The sequence below is a fragment of the Podarcis melisellensis genome, assembly GCF_964234715.1.
Source record: "Podarcis melisellensis genome assembly, chromosome: 7".
Taxonomy (NCBI): domain Eukaryota; kingdom Metazoa; phylum Chordata; class Lepidosauria; order Squamata; family Lacertidae; genus Podarcis; species Podarcis melisellensis.
This window is the reverse complement of record NC_138539.1, coordinates 6431057-6452254: the sequence shown is the minus strand read 5'-3', so window position 1 is coordinate 6452254 and position 21198 is coordinate 6431057. Positions and strand designations below refer to the sequence as shown.

The following is a 21198-nucleotide window of genomic DNA, read 5'->3' as shown; positions in this document are numbered from 1 at the left end:
AGTTACCAGGGAAGTGGGACTTTAAACTCAAGGATTAAGTCCTAGCCTAGCCACCTTTTTCCAGACTACAAATTCCACAATCCCTAACCATTAGCTATTCCTGCTGGGGCTGGTGAGAGAAGATGGCAGCCAAACATATGAGAGGGCCACAAGTTAGCTACTCCTGTTTTAGTGTGACAACCAAATGTTTTGAGTAATGGGAAAAAAAGCTGCTCCACAATTGATTTATAGTCACAATTGTCTCACTACTTTTACGAAAACTCAATGCCACTTAGAAATTGCTATATGCTCAATATCTTTAAATCAGTGAAGATAATTGGTTTACAATACAAAATAAGAATGTGAACAAATTTAAACTAGCTCTTTTGACATTCTTTGATAAAACTGAGCTGACTGAGGAAACAAAATGTTTCAGTACCACACAGCTTTATGTATTAGGAAAATCAATCGGCTACTTGTTATTTCTTATGATCATACTTTGTCAACGTGCTCTTGATCAGGTATACTATAATGCACAGATACATACACAGAGCTGTCAGTTACCATGTCAACACACCCATGTTTAACCATCCCGCATACCAAGAAAGGATCTTGCAGCATCCCAATCAAACTAACAAAGTTTAATTTTGTTCCAGATATATTTTTATTCTGTAATGAAAAATGGGGGAGGGGACATGTTTGCTCATTGAAAATGGACTAGATGGATTTTCAGTGCATGTAATTTAGCTACATGAACACCCATCTTGGGAGACAAAATACAGAATAATCACAAAGGTCCTAGCTATTAACCTAATTGATACAAATGGGTTTTCAGGTAACATACAACAAAAGACTAAAAATATTAAGAATCAGGGCATAGCAGCAACTGCATCCAATGCACACATTAAACTGGCGAAACAGAATCGTCTTACATAATACTTACCACAGTACAGTCTTTCCATGTAGGTTCTTGCTTACAAAGCCTGCTAGAATTCGGTATATTCAGTACAGCTTCAGCATTCTTAGATCCAAAACACTTAAGTTGTCAATTAATATTTGCTCTCCCCCCATCCCGTTTCACAGAGAACATAGTGCAGCAGCCTTTGGTCACGAGCTTATCACACAGTACAGTGAAGCCAGTGGAGCTTCTTTTGTCTCCTTTCACTCAAAAGTCAGGCAGCGCAAACAAAAGGCATCCATCACTAAGTCCATTAGCTTCAGCTGACGAGACAATTCTAGGCTGCCAGATGGGTAAACGTATTTTGCTAAATCTGGCTGCGGCCGCAATAAATCCTAAAAGAAGAACAGCCATAGCAATCAGCCTTTCGAATCTCTTCTACTCCAATATTTTGTGCCTGTACCAGTAAGCCCATTCTGTTCACTTGATAGCCTCACACCCTAACATGCATTTTCAATCAATTACTTTTTAAAGAGTGACAATAAAGAACAGAAGCAAGTCCCTCCTGGAAGCTAGTAGGAGCTTTCACTATATATTATTCTCCAGAAGCAAGCTGAAGGAGATGCAGCTGTAATTTTTCTTTACAAAAGCAGGACAACATCTTTCTCAGTGAAGTACCTTAGTATATTTAGAACTTATTCCTCTCAAAGGTCACTGAAAACCAGAAATGCTAATTCATGCAAATACAAAACAAACCAGTGCCCTAAATCTGGAAATGAAAATAAGTAAGAAAACACCTAATGTTGCAATGACTCAAAATGTAAACTGGAACTTCATAACTTCTAATAGCAAACAATAATTTTGTAAACTTTTGTCTTCCATACAACGATCTGTAGTCTTTGTTGTTTGTGACGTAACTGTTAAATACTTAATAAGGTGTCAACCCTTGGCTAAAATGAAAAACTATTGATCCTCTTTATACAAAGATCTCTCACCATATTGGAATATCAGAGTAGCTTCTTAATCTCTGGATGTGTATTAATGTATAGAACTTAAAAAGTTATTTTTAATTCCCAGCAGATGTCTTTTACATTTCTGCAGAGATGCAATTTTTAGCATTAATAACAAAGGAAGATGCTAGTCATATTTCTTCTTAATTAGAAATAAAATAAATTACTTCTTGAGCAGGCAATGACAGGTACGAGACAGTTATAAAACAAGTGATTAGTGTCCCTAGTATCAAAGATTTCTTAAAACTAGATGAAGATTATGAAACCAGCATTTTATGGGCCTTCAGGATAAACTCAATACATGCAAAAAAAAAACCCCCAAAAAACCAACAAGCTGGATAAAGATGTTTGGCAATCAAAATATTGAAGAACTTGCAGATATACTGTATGTTCAGAAGTGCAGAAAAAGAATAAGGGGTAAAAAGAGATTAATTCATGGAGATAAAGGCTATTAGTGGGTACTTACCATGATAGCTATGCTCTGCCACCAAGGTTGAGGGCAGTATGCTACTGAATATGAGCTGCTGGAAACTACAGGAGAGGAAACTGCTCTTGTGCTCACCTTTCCCACAGGAGTCAACAAAATTTTGGGACATGGAGTTCCATTGCACCCAATGGTCTTTTTGCTAAATCAGAAGTCAGAAGCCATTCCACATGGTCACGTCTAACCTTCTAAACAAAGGTTCTACTAGACATGACCATGTGGAATGGCTTCTGACTTACCACCTGCAACGAGAATTCTCTCTGCTGGAAAATGGGAATCAGGTAACGTACCATGTATAACAACATTTCTGAGTATGCCGTGCCGGCATGGTTGACATTAGATTCAGAGAACAAAAACAAAGTCATAGGACAATTTTGGGGCAGGGGACCACATGTTCTTCATCCCTGCCCTAGAGCCAACTATACAAGGGCATTGACCTTTATAATGGGTCAGAACTGTATGTATGAACCATTGCAGTTTGAGGAACTCATTGTCAAAGAAATGCTAGAAGAAAAGGTTCTATGATACGATGTGGGGACTGAGATTGTTAAACTCCCAATCAAGCAAGGAGTCAGAGCTACTGGAGAGTGAAATGGGAGAGGCAGTTCCACAAAGGGATTTCTTTAAGGTCAACAGGTTTCTGTAAAATAATGCTGTGAAATTGAGACAGGAAGGCCCCTTAAAATATAAATGAGATGAGGAAGAATTTTCATGCTAATGATACGGAACTTCCTACAAAGATTGACCACTAATGTCTCCCAGCAGTCTAAATCGGCTTTTATTTGATCAAGTATGAAAGCTAAATTCACTTTAACCAGCTTTGGGGATTTTCATTCCTAGAAAGATGATCTCAGTGGGCCACCACTTAAAATGTCCAGGTTTTAAACAACTGTTGTGATGCAATTTTAAATGTCATATTATCCCAGTTGACTAGATAGCCTGACAGGAAGACAGAGTTTTCAAGCAGTGAAACAAGATTGAGTTCTAAGGTGTCCACATCCTCCAAAATCATCACATAAGAAAATCTGAGTTCAGTGCCTTTCATCCTTAATATTCATGTCTCAGCTGAGAATATTGAAAGGAAGCTGAGAGGGGGGGGAAACGAGAGCTATCATATAAAAATATTTAACAGAAAATAGATGCAACTGAATTTTCTGGAATTAAATCACTTGAATGTAAAACTATAACTATTCTCCCCCACAGAGTCTTAACAGGTATTTAGAAAACAAAATCCATGATGAAACTCTAGAAGGCATGTTCTTGCTTGTGCACATAAACTGCCCAGCAACTTCCTGCTATTTTTCTAGAGAGATAAAGCTAAATGCATCCTATGCTGTGATACGATCACGTTGCACAACATAACGAAGTGGCTTGCTACCAACATGTGAATGTAAAGCAAAAATTGTTAATTCTGCCTAAACTATACAATGATGCTTCAACATGGGAGTGAGTAGGTTTCGATAAGAAATGTAGGCAAAGCTATGGCCACCACATCTCTGACCCATTCAACTGGAAAAACTGTTGAGAGAGAAAAATAAACTATGCCTTTTATTCATGCTGATACAGTCTGCTCTACTTATGAGTAAGCACTGTAAACTTCCACAGCTTGAGATGTCCATCAATCAGTAAGTATTTCACATATATATTGTATGCAGTCTGGCATAAATTTATAAGTGCATGTTTGATGCCCAAACATTTTATTTCAATAGACCTCACAGCTTCTGTTCAAAATACTCTCTCTCTCTCTCTTTCTCACTCACTCACATACATATGGGGTGTAATTCTGCCTAATGAGCAAGGCAAAAAAAAAATGCAGTTGATTTATAGTTTGCTAATGCAAAGGGAATGCTAAGCTTAACTATTTTAGTGTTACAATGATTTTCCAGATTTGTCTTTATGACTTTGAAAATTGCAGCTGTTATAAACAAAACAGCAAGCAGTTTTTGTGACAAATGTTGTTCCAAGGCAGACCTTTAGAGTGGGTTTTTACTCATGCACCTGGTGGTGAAGCCAGAAGAAGACTAGAAAAACTCCTGAAGGGTCGACTTTTTCAAACATCTTAGAAGAAGGCTCCTGATAAAAGAAAACCTGATAAGCAATTGCTGTTGTACCCTGCAGAGAACTTGACGTTAACATACTGTGATCAGAGAGTTTCATCAGCTGATACAAATCAAAAGCAAAATTCCCCCACTAAGAAACAGATACAGTTCTTTGCATATCTGTCCGTAAGAGTCCACCTAAGCAAGTTTATAGTAGAGTTATAAATCACTCACAATGACGGTGCTCAGAAATGTTTTTAAAGGCACCAATATCTGATATACACACAATGTCAAGCAAAACAAGCCATTTGCAACAAGGTCAATCTCCAGATATGAGCAAAGAATATTTGGCACTGAAGATTTTGCTTTTTGCCTCAAATAAGCCAACATAGTGGGGCAAGAATGCAACAGACAATCCACCAATGGATTTATCTAAAAAGAAGCAACTCTACCCCATCTTGCTAAGTAGCACCCCACACTTTCCACCAGAAGGGAAACATACCTTTCCCACATTGAATTTGAACTAATCATCAGACCAAGCAGGGGACAGTAAAGGAGGGGCAAGCACAAAAAGAGTAAACGAATGTCCATGTACAAGTGTTTTTTTATTGGATGCAAGTAAGGTGAATGCAAGTAAGTAAACAGAATGCAAAGTCAAGTCTCAAAACAGTTTCAGAACTCAAGAAGGTGAGGAATACAACTGTGATGTATGAGAACTTGGTGCTCAGAACAGGGATGATCCCCAATCACTAGGTCCCAAATATTTAATACAAAGGAGGGAAGCAAACAGTAATCAAAATGATGTGGTATCACGAGTGAGCAGTGGGGTAGTCATATTTGCAGGTGACAACAGATTATTTAGGTTGCCTAAAGCCCAAGCTGACTGAATGAGATACAGAATGAAGCAAGATTCAGTATTTCCAAATAAATAATAATGGATATTATTTTGACTAGCAGGTAGAAATGGTAATTGTTACAAACATTTATCTGCCTTTAATAAGTTTTGTAGCCCATTTTCTCAATTAGGTGTAAGACTCAGGTGTAGCTTTTGCTAAATTTAAATTATCTCCACATCACCTAGCCACATGGGGAGATTGTAGTAAATTTCTGACCATATAGACTGTGTGCACCCATTTATGTATTTGGATTTATGCCAAAAGGCTGAAGCACGGTGTCCAAATGCATACTTTGATGTGACTGGTGTAAGTTATGATTACCTGGTATATGCCAGTGTTGTGTTTCTGGCACAGGATCAAAAATTACACTAGTACCTACCACCCTACAATAGTAGGGGTTTTTTGCCTTTGGGAAGAAGCCCTTAAAGTAAGGTTACCAGTTGTCTCCGTTTCCCATACAAAATCAGTCCCCATACCAAATCCATCGAAATTGAAAAGTGTCCCTGGATTCATTGAAAATAATCTGGTAACCTTACCTTAAAGCATAGCTTGAACCCACTTTGCCATATGCAGTCCACAATGACCACAAATTAGAGAAGATGGCTGGTCCAATGCCAAGCAGTTCTCCTTAACACAGGGATAGCCAACATGGCACTCTCCAGAGATTTTGGACTGGGGAAGATGCCAATTATAGCCCACAACATCAGAAGGCCATCACATTAGCTAGCCTTGCCTTAACATAGAAATGGCTTTACACTAGATCACATGCACTCCAATCCTGTCTATGTTTATTCAGAAGAAAGTCACTCTTAGTTCAATGGATTAACTTCCAATTGAATACTTAGAACTGCAAAACACTTCATAATGACAAAGCACATGAACACTCCCATTTCAGATGCAAGTTTTAAATTGTATTCACAAGTTAATAAGGTTTTTCCTTAAAACTAAGCTGTGCTGAAAGCAAAAAAATGATGCAATCAAATAAAAATACATAAGCTGGATTTTTTAAAAATTGAGCAATGAAGAGCACTTGACCCAAGTTTAACCAGCTCTGTTTGGTAATGTAATATGTCATACTAGCAAACAATTTCTTCAAATGTAACAAACAAATTAAGCACTTGCATCCAATTTTAAAAAGATGTATGCCAAGTACAAGCAGATGCATGCCAAGTTTTAAACATTTCTTTGCATGCTTCTTGAACTTGCTAGATAATGGTACAGTTGTACAACCAGTTTTAGGAGGACTGGGGGATATCTACCTTCCTCCTGCCTCTTTCACTGTGCTACTGGGGATATTTATACATCAATTGGGTTCTGGGGAGATTGGATACAGATATTCTCCAGATTGAAATCCAAGTACTATACAGATGGCAGAACAAGCTTCATGGGCAACCTCTGCTATCTAATTTCTTTTTATTTAGTTGAAGGCAGCTGGCCAAAATGCATCAACTGTCACATACAGATATATAATTTTTTAGTCTCTATAGTAGTATTATCAGAATACACAGGTAGCAATTTCCCCATAGATTAAAATGTAATTAAACCAATATAAACTCCGATTTTTTCAGTAACCTTGACCTAAATATCCCCCTCACCAGAAGGAATTGCTGACTTGAAGGTAAAATGCTTATAACCTCTCAGTAATTCCATTGTGTTTAGATAAAACTACAAAAAGCATACAATTAAGAAAGGAATAATTATCACTTCACATTGCTTCTGATAAAAGTTTTTTTCTGTTGCCAAAAAAAGTTAACAGAAAAATGCACGGCAATTAGACTACCATGCATGCTTGTATACCACTGGATGTCCTTGCACACATTCCAACCATCTGCTAACCGGCTACTCCAAATGCCAGTCTTCTGCAAGCCTAGCCCAATAAGTTGCTTGAGCAGTTAAGAAAAAACAAAACTTACATTTTTCAGAACATGTACAGAGAGCAAGAGGACAGAATAAGGCAATCAAGTCTTAAAAATGGGAAGGAAAACATTTTTGTGTTAAGAGTTCAAAATAGATCCCCCTTACTCCTATCTTACCATTCCCCAATTCTGATTACAGCATTCAGAACACAATCCGTATGTCTAAGCACTCCAAAACCAGATTTACCACTTTACAGCACATCCAACAAATACACTATGATCATAACAGTTTCTTGTGTTGTCTGGAAGGGTACATTAGATGTGTCTGCAGAAATAACTGTGTGATAACAGCCCTGTCCTCCTGGCCTAGATATTCTCAGTTCTGCTCCAGAAATGTGGAAGGGGGTGTGTTAAGGAGGGGCTGTTCTTTGCCAAAAACAAGAGAGTCGAACTAAAAACTGAGACTGGGGAAAAAGAAAGACAATTCCATCAAATGTCATCAAGTTAGCTGTCTGAGGAAAGAACTGTTGTGGCAGGAGCAGCCCTGTTCTTCCGGCCTTGACATCTTATATATTTCTGATATGGGAGGAAGGAAGAAGAGGAGCTTCAAGGGAGGGGTTGCCTCTAAAACAACCAGAACCTACATATATATTGGTGAGAGTACTGAGTGAGTGTGTTCATTTTTTCAAGGATGGAAGATGCCTATGTGAAAGCCCACCCCTGCTGAAAAGTGGAATGAGTATTCTAAATAAATGAATACTAATAATTTAATTCCAATTTAATAATTCCATTGCCCCTGAAACTAGGCTGATGTTTTTCTTTATAATGTACGGTAACTAATTTTTGTTATCTATAAGCCGCTAGCGGATGAGCGATTGTCGGCAATCTGAACAACTCTGGGTAATCCCCACCACCACCAAAAAAGCTCAACAATTGGGCAATCCACCCCAAAAGAAGCTTAAGAACTGTGAGCAATCTCCCCCCATTTCCTTAATTTTGAGTCCCCCCAAAATAGGGGTCGTCTTATACACAGGGGCGGGTTATACACGGAAAAATACAGTAAATACCAGAGTTCATCGCATCTCAGAAAAAAAGGAACTTTAAACACTGAAACAGGCAAGAATCATACCAGAGGAACACACACACACAAACCCCTCAGCAGATTTGGTTGTGCTTTCAAAGGCGGTTTCAGCTTTTGGAGAATTTCAACCTGAATTGCTACAAAATCCAAACCTGAGTCACCATTATGGACAAAGAAAAAGAGAAAATAATATGGATACTCTTTATACTGCCAGCACCAAGTCTCTAGAGAACATTTGTTACCATAGGGGAATGTTGAGACAAAGTTATTGCATATTTGAGAAGCAAGCAAAACATGCTACTGTATTATCAGTACACAGCCGAAAGTTCTCTACCTTCTGCAGTTACCAGAATTCTCTGATTACCCATTAACCAACCAACCACCAAATTCATCCAAACAATACATGAAGTACATACCATTACTTGCACAATTTAAAAATCCAAGAACCTGCATTTGCTCTTGTGGTGTTTGAAATTCTCCAGTGGAAAGTTATGTCTGATTCCCTTGCTGCAAGGTTGCTTGCAGCTATGTCTACCGCTCTGTGCCTCTACTGTCAAATCTCTAAACACTCAAGAGCTCTCAAATTTCACAGTAGGCAAAAACCAAAACACACCCTTCCTTGAAAAACAACTACGCACCTTTAATGATAAGAGGGGAAAGAGGGAAACCAGAAAAAGTCTGAACAATTACTTGAGAAACATTTTAGCCTTTCATTATAAAACTGCTTATTCTTAGGAAATCCAGTATTGCCCATACCAGAGAGGATTTATTTGTTGACACAATGGGGGGAAACATAAAGCTGAATCCGAGAAGTTTAGAGCTCCATCCCTTCTTCTGTCTCCAATACCAAGGGTACATGGTTATAAGAGCATATGCCTTATATTCTTGTAAACTCAGTTCAGTGTATACCTTCAACCTTAATCAAAACAGTCAAAAATCTGCTGGAAAAAACATCAAATGGAAACAGTATAAAGTTCATACACCTTCCTACATTTGCCTAAATTCTGGGCTGCTAACAAAAACCCATCCATTCCATGAATCTTTTTTGTTGTTGACTGAAGTCTTCCATGTTTCTCATTTTCCAAAAATCATACAATCAGAGCAAATGAATCCTTGGTTTTCTGTTACATCCGCTAGGGATCAAGGCTTCCATAACAAACCAGAACTTGAAAACCAGCCTAAAGCTGCTAGGGACAAAGATACCACAATTACCAGCTCAGGCTTCTTGGATTGTTTGTCCTGCTTGCACCAGAGCAGTAGCAAAGAAGCAATGATTGGGCAGAAATGATGACAAGCCAGAAAACTGTGGCTTATAGTAATGTGCAAACACAGCCATCCCTTCCACAAATTCAAACCATGATGAAGTCTGTTAGCACTCTTTGACAACCTGATTTCAAATCCAACCTGAAATTTAGGCATGTACCAAACCTCTTTATAATCCAGGTTAGAGGTGGTCACATACAGTGCTAAATGGAGGAATACAGCATAAACAGGGAAGAGCAGAGAGAGCACCACCTAATCCAGAAGTCTACTCCCAAAAAAATCATACCTTGTTTCAAGGTTAAATCTGAACCAGACCCAACAGCATAATTTGTTCAGTTTGGTTTTCTACTGCAACTCCTGCCCACTTCTTGTTCTCCATCTTTCCTTACAAACCTGCTGTATAATCAAGTCAGTCTAAGGACCCTTCCAAACCACTAATGCCTGCCGACTGATTGGGGCTCTGCATGGTCTCAGGCAAAGTAGGGGGGGGGATAGAATGAACCCATCAAAATTAAAATTTTGGAAGTGTGGGAAGGGGAGGAGATCTGACGCCTAGCTTTCTCCTGGTTTAAAGAAATCTCTTTCCCAAAAGAAAGAAAAGAAATCCCAACACCATCACCCCAAAAAATCCCACCATCCACTGATTACACTTTATCTTTCCAAATAAATTTACAAAAGCACACAGTGAAATTAACCTCCAAGTACCTGGCAGCTTCAAACTGATGCACTGGGGCAAAAATAACTATAAATATCAGTTGCAAAGTTTTAGCTATTAAAGGGAGAAATGGGTAGGAAAGTGGGGGGGAGGGAGAGAGATCTGTAGGATGCAGCTTTTGTCAGATCTTGGGAGAAAGATTTATTAATGTGTGGCTTATGTCCCTAGTGTTATTTCCTCCTAAAGCCCTGCCTTAGCCCTTTCCCGGGGGATCTGGCCTTTCTAAGGAAGCAGAGCGGCCCCTGCAGGAAGCTGCCCTGCAAGTCGGTCCTGCACCTGCTTCCGGACCTGGAGGAGGAACACACTCTGCACGCACTCAGGAGCGTGTCTCAGCTCCGCCCACTCACCGGCATTGTTGACAAGCAGCAGCCACTCCTTCGGCCTGTCCCGGCGGAGCTCCCAGGCGGCATGCATCACGTGCTGTGGCCCGTCGTTCAAGGCCAGGTCAGCGGGCAGGAGGGGCGCGCAGCTCGCCATCCAGCTGCTTCAGCGTGGCACCCGCAGGGCCAGCAGGTGCACCAAGGGCCAGCAGGTGCACCAAGCTCCGGCTGAAGCCCTGTGACGCGCCCGTCACAATGCCCACAGCACGGCCCAGACCCACCACCCGCCCACCAGCAGACGCCTCAGCGCACGGGCAGCGAGGCTTCAGATTGGCTGCAGGAACTTCCTGCAGCCTATCCAAAGCTGCGCCAGCGTTGCTGCCTGCCCAAAGGCGTCTGCAGCTTCGGATTGGCTGCAGGAGCTTCCTGCAGCCAATCTGAAGCTGTGTCAGCATCGCAGAAGTCAGTCCCCGCACAGCGAGGCGTCCACGGTTCCTTTTCAAGGAAACACCATGCTGGTTTAGCTCAGCATGGGGGGACTGACCGAGCGAGTGGCAGGGTCCACCGGCCAGATTTACAAGCCTGGTGGGCCTGATCCGGCCTGCAGGCCTTAGACTGCCAACCCATGGCCTTGAGCATAAGAGACATGTTCCCCTTTTCCCTCCACCCCCAACACCAAAAATTTTAAGTTACATAACTTATGCAGTAAAATATAAGTTTGGCAAAACCTGAACTGGGACTGTATGGTTCTACGACTGTGTTCATTTTACAATTTCAATCCACTCCAATAGTTAGTAAATTCTGAGTGGCTTACAGAAGACACGCTTACAGAAACATCAGCATAGCAACTAACCAATAGTTACACAGATTTCCATTAAAATTTACCACATCCACAAATATATTCAACAATGCGCATTCTTGTTTTTTTATGTCAATTAAAATCTAGCCTTTTAAAAAAATAAAGGATTTTTGTAATGTTTTCAGAACTCCTGCAAGGTCAGGAGTACAGACCTCAACAACAGAGAGATGCAACAACCAAAAAGGCATACTTTGTGTCTCAGACTTCATTTAACTGTTGTTTATTATGTAAACAAGACCTCACCCTGAAATCACCAAGATTCATCTGGTTCAAATGGGTAGATGAGAGATCAGTTTTCTCTTGTTTAAGCAATAGCTTTGTTTAAAAGGAAATATACAGTTAAGGAGAAGGCTGAGTAAATTTGTTACTCAAAAGTAACAAAAAATCCACAGCAAGAAAAATTAAATTCCCCTCTCTTTATTAATTGTGCAAATAAAACAAAATCAATGTATTACCATAATTTATTCATGGGAAACACAAATAGCTACACTGAAACACTGAAGTTCCATGCCTGACCACTAGAAATCCTACTCACTCTTTTTCTGAGAGTTCACTAGGCATGTCTGCAATCTTTATGGTTTAAGTTAGCAACCATAAGGGACAGAACTGAATGTAAAAAAAAAATAAAGCTGAGAATTACAGGGTCCTGAATACTGCACCCCAAACCAAATTATAACATGTCCAATGCTCTAGTTAAGGATTTCAGAATCGGAGTTACACTTGAGTGGTTAGCATCTTCTTCCCACTACTACAGTATGTGGCTTTGTGAATCAAGAACGTTACAAGAAGCTTGTCACCTAAATTTGAGGAAGTAGCTTTTCAAAAAACAATAAATATGATTTGTACAGTGTGTATATTTCACCTGCAACAAGTTCCCCATGCACTGTAAGCCATCTTTCAAGCTTATTTCCATCACCAGGAATATCTTCCAAAATCTGTCCTGGAACAAATACATGGTTCTCTCATAATCACTGAATAACATATTTAGCTCTTAGCTCTACTGATCACCTTCAGGAGGGGCAAAAAATCCCATGGTGCAGTTCTCTGGTACTATACCACTTCAGAATGCAGATGGTGAATCATATCTGAATGCTCATCAACACATGATCTTCTGCACAAAGAAACACAATGCCATGGGGGGGGCTGTTGGATTAGTGCCATTCTTCTGGACACATTAGCCTTCCATAGGTAGTGTTGAGAAGCATTTGCAGGTAATGTTTCCTCACCTACATTCTGAAGCGATAGCCAATTTTTCCCTGTACATTAGCCATAAGGTCTGACTTTGCGTGGCAAGGGCCCAAACCCTCCCAGGAAGTGCAATAAAGACACATGAAATAGTATTTTAGGTTAATGGGTGAAAAAGGCCACAACTTTATTGGTTATAGGATATTGAGCACCAGGAACTAACAGTAGCAGCATAGAAAACATGTTCCCCTCTTTATTTTCAACTTTCTTGGGCACATGAAACTAATTTCATGAAACGTGAATTTCTGCTTAACCCTCAAGAAAGAAGGGCATTTTCGCTGGCCAGGTTTAATTCAAATCCATCAAACCTCCTTTGGGGAAGATTCTCAGCCGGGGTGGAAGGAGAAAGAACTTGCCCATGTGAAGACCACCTGGTGGAAACCCTCACACATATGGTTCTTAACTGTAAACTATATGCTGATCTCCATCAGCAATTTCTAGATCAACTCTGCATCCCCAAATGGAAACCAGAGTTGGAGGTCATACATTTTCTATTACTGGGGAATGATCAGGAGCTCACCAAGTTAGTGGCTAAATATCTCTATTTGGTTTTTTGTTGTAGAAATACACTGCAGACGCCTGATCTCCCTGGAGACCTAGAGATGTGACAACAGACTGCTCTGCCTCCTTTCTTTTAGCAAATGTTTTGTGCCACTGGGGAAGTGGTAATTCTGTATTGATTTGTTTTGGATATTTGTATGTGATGCCAATAAAAGGTTTGATTATGATGATGATGGTTACAGAATGTGAGTGGTATTGACTTAGGCATTGGAAACCACAAGACTATATCTGACTCCTGCCCATCTGCAAGAGTCTTGGAAGGGTTAACCACCAGAAGGGGGAGCCCTGCTGATGCACATCAACTAGGAACTCCCCCAGGGTCACCGCTAGGGGTTGTGTCATGGCCCTAGCGCCCCCCCCCCGTCTGGGGCTTCGGACAGAGACCACGCCCCTCAGATTCCTTTAATGTAATTCCCTTGAAATAGGAGGGGTAGGTGATGGCCACTACCTCCCCTCACCTTTAACCTAATACTCCAATGCCTAACTGCCAAACCTTACAAAATTGGGACGATTTGCTACGAGGTAGGCAAAAAACCAAATGGCCAGTGCCAATTTGCCAAGTGGAAAAAATTCCTACCAGGCCCCTGTTAAAAACAGGTAACCAACCAAAGTCCATAGCAAGGTCAGGAGATAAAGAACCTAACCTAAGGGACGGAGGGTGGGAAAACCGACTGAGCAGGGAGAAAAGGAACATGTCCTCAGTCGTGGGCAGTTTAAGTAGCCTGCGCCATGCCCCCGGACCATCCGGATTTGAGAGCCTTGGGTTGACATGGCCGAGGACCAACCAATGGCGGAGGGCTATCCTGCCCCATGCGCGTGGGAAGGGCTTGCTCCCAGCCCGCAACGTCATCTCCCCAGGGACAGGAAATGGCTTTCTTGTGTAAGATTAAAGATTAGGCTAATCAGCAGAAATGAAAGGAGCATTTTCTTTGTAAGTGGATGTATTACCTCCACTTGTAATGGTAGCCACAATCCTGCTATCGTTAAATGTACTTACAAAGCTAAATCTAGGCTCATAAAAATATCATCGTTTAGTTATCCCCATTCACAATGTTAGACTTGAAGATCTGTCAACAGCTCTATTACCTACCACGTCAGAGCTTTTAACACTTGTGTGGAATATTTCAACAAGACATATCTAGGCGATTCCAGAACACCAGAGTCTATAACAGAACAAAGCTTTGGAGTTATTTTCTGCTCAAGAGCAAAAGTAAAACCTAATAGCTAATCTGTCCAGACTGATAAGCCTAAGGATACAGACACATGCATTTACCATAGATAGTGTCGTTTCCAGTGTAATGTGCTGGTTTTAATAAAATAAAGACCTTGTCTACCAGTAGGCTTCATCTGTGCATCATGCATAGTCATGTACAACACACATATGCCCCCACATAATGGGGATCTGTCCCATTCAGAAAATGCTACCCATTCAAAGAGGAAAGAGTTCTTCTGGTTCAATTTGAGTCTTTCAAAAAGAAAGGCATTTGGGGAATTTTCTTCATTCTCAAATAATTATATGACATCAGAAGTTCACTAGAAGACTCTTGGCAAGTTTCCTTAACAGCACTGAAAACGCCAACTATAATACTTTGATAAGCTATACAAAAACAGGCAGAGAGAGGCCTTAGGAAGATAAATAGAAACGCAATATATTAAAGAGTTCCCCAGAAACTGCCCAGTTGCACTTGTTCTCCGAAGTTTGAGCATGCCCTTCTTAGGTTTCATGCTAAGTGAGAACACTGTATCAGGCAGAAGCAAGACACTTGGTAGTGCAAGTTAGGCTACACTGGCGGATCTTAGTTCAATATTGTTACTCAAAATCATGTTTGCTACTCAAACTAGTAACACTTACTTTGGATTAGTGTGAAAATCTGGACATCAACAAATTTAGACACGGTTATATGAACACATAACAGCACTCTGTTCCTAATGCTTCTTTTGTTTTACAAGAAAGATCCCTTTTATAGCTCTGAGGTAGCATCGTACCATTTCTGTATTTTACTTATGAATAAGCAGAACACTCAGTCACGTAGGCCTGTAAGAATTGCAAAATTCATATTAGAGCAATACCTGCATTAGGTGAACCAAAGAATCACAAAATAGTGTGCTAACTATAGAGGTCTTCACAACTAATTAGACTAGATGGTAAACAGAGAATTGGGAAAGAGAAAAGAAAGGTTGACCCACCCATAGTGAAGCCATGGGGTTTGTATATGGCCAGGAAAGGGGGCCAGACATTCAAATGAGGCTCTGTTAAGCACTATGCATGTTTCAGGTTGTGCTCAGAGCTGTTAGGACAGAACATAAAGCCCTACTATTTATCCAGGTTCATCTCCATCCTTTAAAGTGAAACATGTAGGTCCGTTGGTAGTAATGAAGAAGCAAGGCGGTCTATGTGAAGAAGCTGAAGATTAATTTTAGGAGGCATGACAGGCAAGAGAAAGTCAGCAGAAGCCAAATTGTCTTCTTGGGTAGCTTACACACAAAGGACTTTGAAGTATACAATAAGGACCAATCACCCAATGTGTTTATATGGCATGCAGAGGAATGATCAAATCAACTCACACAATCTAATAAAAATCTGAGTGCATTTGTTCAGCAACCTCAGATATGCAGATGATACAACCTTGATGGCAGAAAGTGAGGAGGAATTAAAGAAACTTTTAATGAGGGTGAAAGAGGAGAGCGCAAAATATGGTCTGAAGCTCAACATCAAAAAAACTAAGATCATGGCCACTGGTCCCATCACCTCCTGGCAAATACTGTAGAAGGGGAAGAAATGGAGGCAGTGAGAGATTTTACTTTCTTGGGTTCCATGATCAATGCAGATGGTGACAGCAGTCACGAAATGAAAAGACGCCTGCTTCTTGGGAGAAAAGCAATGACAAACCTAGACAGCATCTTAAAAAGCAGAGACCTTGCCAACAAAGGTCTGTATAGTTAAAGCTATGGTTTTCCCAGTAGTGATGTATGGAAGTGAGAGCTGGACCATAAAGAAGGCTGATCGCCGAAGAATGGATGCTTTTGAATTATGGTGCTGGAGGAGCCTCTTGAGAGTCCCATGGACTGCAAGAAGATCAAACCTCTCCATTCTGAAGGAAATGAGCCCTGAGTGCTCACTGGAAGGACAGATCCTGAAGTTGAGGCTCCAATACTTTGGCCACCTCATGAGTAGAGAAGACTCCCTGGAAAGCACCCTGATGTTGGGAAAGATGGAGGGCACAAGGAGAAGGGAACAACAGAGGGCGAGATGATTGGACAGTGTTCTCAAAGCTATGAACATGAGTTTGACCAAACTGTGGGAGGCAGTGGAAGACAGGAGTGCCTGGCGTGCTCTGGTCCATGGGGTCACGAAGAGTCAGACACGACTAAACGACTAAACAACAACAAATGCTATTTGGTTTAAATTCAGTCTCCTACAGTTAGAATGCCCCATATGTTGTATATGCATTGTTGAACTTAAATCTGCCAAATTAAAAATGAGATTCACCAATGCTAGGTTGTCTGTTTTATGTAGGTATACATCAGGTGCCCAACCTGTGGCTTTGAGAAGTTTATGGGCTCCAGTTCCTATCAACCCCAATCAGTATGGCTAATCAACAGACATGTTGCAAATTTGGAGTAACAAAATCTGGTGGACTACAAATTAGCCATCCCTGGTATACCTTACAAATCACAGATTAGTATCAAAGTGAGTTGCAGTGCTCTGGAACACATTTTTTGGCTCTGTACTCACATAGATGCTTATCACTTGATTGCTACAACAGCAATGGGCAATTTTGAATGTGGCGTGTAAAAGCATTTTAAAATATTTTCAAAGGATGGGAAAATTAATGCTGTAATGTTTTTACGGGGATATTAATGCTATTATGTGTAAATGCTATTAGGATGCTAACAGGCATACATCATCATGAGAAAGCTGATCAAGATGTCACCACATGATACAAATAGTATAATCTAAACCTCAGAGTTTAAAAATAAAAAGGTTCCATAATTCATATCAAGCCTTCATACACAGCTTAGCTTACTGAAGGAAGCAGTGTACAATCTGGGAAAGTGGCCCAGGAACAGGCTCCAGTCCAGACACAGTGATCATGAGCAGATGTTCATCTGCAGCTTCATAATGTGCCTGCACACATGTGCCTGCAGAAGTCTTCCCTGGTGCCTTTGGAGTTCCCTCCACACACCTGCCCATGCTGAATTGGGGTTACTTAGAAGTATTCTACTGCAGCCAACAGAGCAGGTTGCCATCTATGCTTAGCTGCTGTATGTGTGGTGCCTACAACAGTTTCTTCAATGGGCTAATGTGCCTGGAGGTCCCAAAATGTTGGTCACTCCTGTATTAAGCCATGATGAGCACCAAGGGAACATGCTCCTCCCTTGCTTCTCCCTACAACCTAATTATCCTGATTTGTTAACCATTAAGACAGAGTTCCCAGTATAGACATCCAAATACAGCCAGCGTTGTAATGTGTAATATGCAGCAATATGCAGTAATATGCAGCAGAGTAATGTGTAATATGCAGTAATATGCAGCAGAGTAGCACTACTCTGAGCAGAATAGCTTGCTGTTCTTCGGATTACTAAGTAGTCATTACTGCTGGAAGTAATCCTGTGCACTTTCTACAAAGCTTCAGTCTTCACTGCACAGATTTAAGCTGTGTCAGTGGATGTCTGCCAGACTTCCAATGCGTAGTCTTAAACCAACTCTCTCTCCAGTCCTACCAACCTTTCCACAAGATCTGTTCCTCTCAGCACTCAATTTACACCTCAATACTTGCAAGTAGCAAGGTGGTATAGTTTTAAAGTGTTGATTTACATGTGCAAAAATAGCACGAAGCAGAACTATCTTTTTAAGTTTGACAACACAGAAAGATACTTAAGGACAATAATTTATGATATGTTGTAAGTGTGCAAAAGGCTTTTCAACTCTCCTCTCATTCATTCCAAACAATTCCCACCTTACTAAGGTAAGTGACTGGACAAAAAGGAAAATGTAGGAATTGGGACTTGTTGAAGACCATCTTGGGCAATCATGACTTAGCAGAAATATGAAAAAGGTGTCTCAGTTTGAGTAGGAAACCATTCATCCAGTGATCAATACATACTAATTCAAGAAGCTCTCAAGAATACAGTCCTGTTCAATATGTGGGCAGCCTTGGTGTACCTCCTTTTTTCTTAAGACTGCAATTCTATGCATGGCTTCATGCAGTTTTTGGAATAAGCCCCAAAGAACAAAGCAAGCAAGTACACGATGAAAGGTCACCACTTTAATACTGAATGATCCAAATAATATTGAGACATTATTTGGTTTGTGTACTTGTGTGGTTAAAGAACTGTTGACACACTTTCTTTTTAACTATTTAGCATGGGGTTTTTGCCATATATGTTTTTGCTTTCCTACATTTTAACAGTGTGGTCACGAATAGAACCCACAAAAGGAATTCTGTTACAAAGTTTTATCCAAGGAGATGCTGCACTGCACTCTGAAAGTTATTTACCCAACAAACTGATGATTACACAGTTGTCTGATGACTCACTTAATCTGTTACGTTTGGAGTATTCCAGAGAACAGGAGGCTGCAGTTCACAGAAAAGACCAAATAAAGCTCATTTCTAGATGACATCATATGTTTTGAGCACTCTCCAACAGTAATCTCAAACGAAACAGAACATAAATATATTGTATGTGCATTGTGCTAGCTACAAAAGACAGACAGACATACAAACACAAAACCCATGTTACAACGGAAGTCATATCCCAGCTTATTTTCTGAGTGTCTTGCAAATTTAAAATATAACTCAGCAGTTCTAAAATGAGAGAAAAGGATAGAACAGTGAGTCATAAAATCCTTGTGGGTGGGTCACCAGGCTGCCATAAATTGATGCTGGGCACAAGTATAGAAACAAGGGGCTAAAAGCTGGGGACAGGTTTCCAGGTCTGCAATCTAGAGGAAGTAAACAAAAACATTCTCTGGGTGACCTTTTATACATTTTCTCTTCTTCAATACCATGCTATCACAAAAGCACAAACTACTACATGTATCCATCATATCTTGTTTTAGAAATCCAAAACAATTCAAGTGGTTTAGGGATTGTTTCCTTAAACACAAGGACATCAGGAGTATAACTTCCCTCATTGCTCCTAGAAAAGTGAATCCTACAGCTTGAAGAAATTCTACTGAGTTCAACATCCGGCTTCTGAGATGTTAACCAGGCAACAGACTACATCTCTTTGAAGTCTAAGGACTAGAAACTTACTTACATAAAACCACAAACTGAGAATCTCACAACACAAAATTATATGCTCAGTTTTGACCTTGTGCAATGCAGTGATGGAACCACAACAAACATACAGTCCCGTAGGCTCCTTAAGTGTATTCTTAGAATTAAGCAGGAGTGAAAAATGTTTCTCACTTCAGAAGAAAGCAAATTGAGAAGCTTCAACTTGCCTCAGTAGGAGGTTACTCTCTACACAGTACCAAGATATACAGCCTAAATATGGAGTAATTTTTTCTGGTAAGAATTTCCACATAACTCACAAGGTAAAATTTGGCACAGCAATAAAGCAACTCCGCTGCAATCACAAAGTCATGGGATAAGTATAAGAATACTCTTCCCACAGTTTCTGGGCCCTGGGTGCTGATCAAAAGGCAGCTGAGATTACACATTCTGGTAGCACTAATCTCAGTTCATGACAAGGGCAAGCTTTTGAGGAACTTCTCTTCAGATAGACATGAAAAACTCTGCAATGCCTAAAATCCTTACACCATTTACCAACACCAAAACAAAAAGACTACATTCATTAACCATGCACAAAGTATAGAAAGCAAATGCATTCACAATGCTGTGCTTGTTGTGCTGCAGAGCAGACTTTAACATGCCATATCAGATATTGTATTGCTGATTGCTATGTGGCATGCTGCTCTTTCCTTTAGGACATAAATTTCTAGGAAATCCAGGTAGAAATAGATGCATGCACTGTATGGTCTTTGAGGGCTCATAATTCACTCACATACTTTGTAGAATGCCCATACAGTATTCATTAAAAAAAAGAGATGGAAAAGAACACATAATATCTACCTTAAGCAGATTTTCCAGTTCTTAGCAGTGGATGCCTTCTAAGAATAAGAAGGGTCTTGAAACCTGTAATAATAAATAGAATTAGTCAGGTATATTATCTTTCTTGACATATTGAAAATACAAAATGAAATGCATCATCAAAGCTATGAAGGAGCAAACTGCAACAAACTACAGTACAGATAATATTGATAAGATCTATCATATTGATATCCACAACAAAATACATCAATGAAAACTACTTTTTATTTTGAATAAATCCAGAATTGCAAATTGGATATTTTCTGAATTAGAATGGCTTTCAGATTCACACAAGCATATAAATGAGGCATTCGAAATTAGCCAGTTGTCAGTCGCTTTTTGCAACTCAGGAGCGCCCCCTTGTGACCAAGCTGAAATCTGCAGTCACCAGAGGGGAGATCTGGCTGATTTTCAGCTGTGAAAGACATGTTGTGGTTGGAGCAGGAGGGGAGATCTGGCTGTTCAAAGAGAGTCTCTATGGAGAAACAGAACTACTGTGTGGAAACACCCTTTAAACTGGTGCATATTCTATAAAATAGAGTATTTTAGAAATAGAAGGAGGTGTGGAATTTTATTATCTTTTAAGTGCAAGGGGTGCCAGTATAACCCATCAACATTTTGTAATTCAAACTACAAGGTGTCGGTCTTACTTGCATTTTTACTGGAAGTGAAAAATGAAATAAAGAAGTGCCTTTTCTTGGGGAAACCCCATTTCATATGTCAAAATAAATGTTATGTTAGGGTTTCTATAAACCACCTTTGAGGGTTTTCATGCTAAATCCTAGTTATCAATACAGAATGGTAGGCTTTTTGTTTTTGTATTTTGTGTTTTTTTAAGTGCAAACATTTCCCACAAATTTCCTCTCATCCATACTCATGGAGTTAACACACT

The 21198-nt window shown here is 40.1% G+C and overlaps 1 protein-coding gene across 4 annotated transcripts in view; it reads right to left on the bottom strand.

The window, feature by feature from the left end:
* The window catches only part of PTK2 (protein tyrosine kinase 2), a 195371-nt gene that overhangs the window by 160462 nt on the left and 13711 nt on the right, over positions 1–21198 (bottom strand). For all 4 annotated transcript variants that reach the window (XM_081918697.1, XM_081918686.1, XM_081918696.1 and 1 more), the window contains exon 2: positions 20289–20351. The gene's annotated coding sequence lies outside the window, so the exon portion shown is untranslated. The remainder of the gene's footprint in view (positions 1–20288; positions 20352–21198) is intronic.